The 3,440-nt window shown below is 41.2% G+C and overlaps 1 long non-coding RNA gene across 1 annotated transcript; it reads right to left on the bottom strand.

The window, feature by feature from the left end:
* Nucleotides 1-784: 784 nt before the first annotated feature.
* LOC311432422 lies at nucleotides 785-2,949 on the bottom strand. The gene is made up of 2 exons (XR_014690053.1): nucleotides 2,836-2,949; nucleotides 785-2,413 (listed from the first exon to the last, which is right to left on the bottom strand). It is a non-coding gene; the product is annotated as an uncharacterized lncRNA (long non-coding RNA).
* Between the last annotated feature and the right edge of the window lie 491 nt (nucleotides 2,950-3,440).

The following is a 3,440-nucleotide window of genomic DNA, read 5'->3' on the forward strand; positions in this document are numbered from 1 at the left end:
ATTGAGTTGGTTCAATGGCAGACTTAGGCTTCTTTCTACCAAATTTCAGGTAAACTGAACGCTGTTTAATTTTCTGTGAACTTGGAACTCTCTGTAAGGGTAGTATCCAGCCTTGTACTAACTTTGAAATGCAGCATCTTGCTTCCCATGTCAGTTCTGAGTGGTTATAGCAATGCTTATAAATTAAACATGCTCACAACCCTTCTCTGGCATCCACTTGCATGGGAACAGCCTGCTCCTACTAAACTCTCATGTCTTTCCCAATAAAGTGACCACATGCAGACTGCTTTTGGGATGGTCTCAGGACTGTGCTAATTCCCGAGTTGTGCTCTGGCATTAGCTGGCTCAGTGGCAATTGGCCATGGCCCAAATGGTGCTATGGATCATGCTTACAACCTAACTATACAGCTGATGGTACCCCAGTGCCTGGGAACGTCCCTTGGCACCATTTAATTTACCAGCATAAATCGAACCCATGTATCTGCAGTGGCAGAGTGATATCAAATAATGGACTATTTTATTTTCTTAAGGCTCTAAGTCTTTGTCATGCTGTTTTTTATATGAATCTGTTTTGTGTTTAAGCAGAATGCTTCTACTATGGTTTCTTCTACTATAGAAGAAATGTAAACTGTGTGCTGTCAGGTAATGATGACAAATAAAGTTTTCATTATTTTTTTGAAAAAACTCATTTTTTTAAGCCAGTGTTACAGTTCTTGATGTCAGAATAATATTTAAACGTGCAAGTTGTACATTCATAGAAGGACGTATCAGTTTTTACCCTCAATTTTCCATGCTGTGGGGTCGTGGGTTCTGCAGGTTTTGCAGCTTTTCACTGTTAATGCTTTTCTTTTCACTTCACTATTTTGTACGAGTTACCATCCTGTAACCTCTGTAAGGCTCCAAGATTACAGAGATGTATCTAACATCTAATTTGTCTCTAAGAATCTTTCCTCCTGATGGGAACATGCAAGAAGGGAAAAAAGAACCCAGCTTGACTTCTACATTTCTCTGGATAGCTTTACGGAATTATAAATCGAACAATTTGTTCTGGAGTATTGCCACAAATCAGGCCTGGCAGCTGCAACTAGCCTGCTATGCACATTGCATGAACATCAAGGCTTGCAAGTCTTTCTCCTCAAGCAGAAGTTGCTTTGAATTTGTGGTATTTTTTTTTTTTCTCCTGTCATGTCTGTGTGATGTATTCCCTGTTTTTTTCACCTTGTTTCCCTGTTTTTTTCACCTTGGTTTTCTTCTGTCTTGGACCTAAGAAGCTTGTGTGGACATTTCAATGAAATGATTGAATTAACACAAATATTGGCTGTGACAAAACAGCACGTTTTGGTGGATGTGGGAAGAGTTTTTTGGGCAACTCAGTTAGAAATATTCACTTTACTTAGTATTTTTTTCTGAAGAAGGAATACAATTCCCAGTATTTGGCAAGATGCAGTCTTCTGAACCAACACATTCCCAAATGCATCAAAATTGAAACTGTAAAGCTGCTGGATGCAGTTGCCATCCTGGTTTGCACAGCAGCAGAATAACACTGCAAAATAAATTGTTAATACCCATGAAAGAAAAGTTTAGTGATGGCATCATTTCCTTCAAAACCAAAGAAGAAAGCAAATCTTACACAGGTTGATAATTTAAATCTTCTGCCCAGTGAGTTACAGACACTTGGTCATGAGCACTCCAAAGCCTTAATAACCAAAGGTAACCCTGAAATTAATTCCTCTTTCCTGCTTGGAGACTCAATGTAATTGGAGTATTATCATCAGTTGCACCGTGTTGATATGAATATCCCCCCAAAATACTGAGCAAATTGCAGTAAAGCCAACTCAGTTCTTTCCCAAAGGAAGGTCCTGCTTCTTCCAGTCATGCTTTGTACTACAGACACTTTTATGGCAGGACTGCCAAAATCTTATAAAAATTGTAGTAGAGTAGGATCAGCCACCCTTAAACATATTGGGCTTCCAGCTGTGAGCAATCTGTCCCAGAAGCCCAATGAGTTTTGTGTGAGGTTGCTAATTTTCTTAAAATCCTCTTTAATGGTGTCTATTATTAAAGCTCTTTCTTCCTCCTGGGTGTATACAAAGAAACAAGCAACTCATGAATAAGTCCGTGCTGGGGTGCCGGCCATAGCACTTAGTGATTCATGAGCCATTGTCTCTTCAGAAGCAAAAAGACAACTACGCTCGAGAGCATACTTCAATTGTTCAAATAGGTGCATTAAACTTTTACATTTGAATAATAAATCAAGTGGAAGTAGGCCTGCCTCTTTGCAGTGACTTTCTATCTGCTGCAGCCAGCACCAGGGGGATCGTTCAGGTGGCTTCAGCCCCCTGGGATCCTTCAGGTTGCTTCTGGATGAGTCCAGTGGGCTGGAGCTCATGGGCTGCCTTTTCCAGGACTGCATCTTAAAAAAGATAAAGGCCTGGTTGGAGTAGGAAAAAACAGCATTGAAAAAAACACATTTACTGTATTTTATGATCAGGCAGAAGCATAGTAAGGCACAGCACTAATGAACTGGGGATGAATGTAACAGGCAAGAGCTCACATACAGTTTGGGTGTCATAGAATCATTAGGGTTGGAAAAGACCTCCAGGATCATCTGGTCCAACCACCCCTCTACCACCAATGTCACCACTAAACCACATCCCTAAGCACCACATCCAACCTCTCTTTGAACATCCCCAGGGACAGTGACACCACCACCTCCCTGGGCAACCCGTCCCAATGCCTGACTGCTCTTTCTGAGAAGAAATGTCTCCTCATTTCCAACCTGAACCTCCCCTGGTGCAATTTGAGGCCATTCCCTCTGGTCCTATCACCAGTTACCTGTGAGAAGAGGCCAACCCCCTCCTCATCACAACCTCCCTTCAGGAAGCTGTAGAGAGTGGTAAGGTCTCCCCCAAGCCTCCTCTTCTCCAGCCTAAACAGCCCTAGTTCCCTCAGCTGTTCCTCATAAGAAATAAACCCCACCCTTCCTTAATTTGTTTTAAACTTGTTTCATTTAAAGTAATCTATTTCCCTCATTTACCCCACTATGGGCTCTGCTGAGATTCCCAACACCATACCCAAGCAGCATCAGCTATGAGGAGGATTTTGGGATCAGCACAACTGAGAGCTGAACTGGGATCAATTAGTTCAAACAAACATCGACAACAATGACCACAAAGCTAACTGCAACTGTACCTTGTGGTACCAGAACTTGAGGAGAGTTCTTCGTTGGCTGCTTAGCATTTCTCAGCCAGAATAAGTTAGTCCAGAAACCTCCTAACCTTTTTTAGATAAAGCCCTTTCATTAAAAGAGTTATATTTATCTATTTTTTCCTCTTCCCCCACTGAAAATAAAACATTTAATTCCCCAAACTGGAATTGTTCTTTTCTAAATTATATTAGTGCAAGTATTATAAATGAAGTACTGTTATGCTGTACTTCAC

Source organism: Aythya ferina (genome assembly GCF_964211825.1).
Source record: "Aythya ferina genome assembly, chromosome: 2".
Lineage (NCBI taxonomy): Eukaryota > Metazoa > Chordata > Aves > Anseriformes > Anatidae > Aythya > Aythya ferina.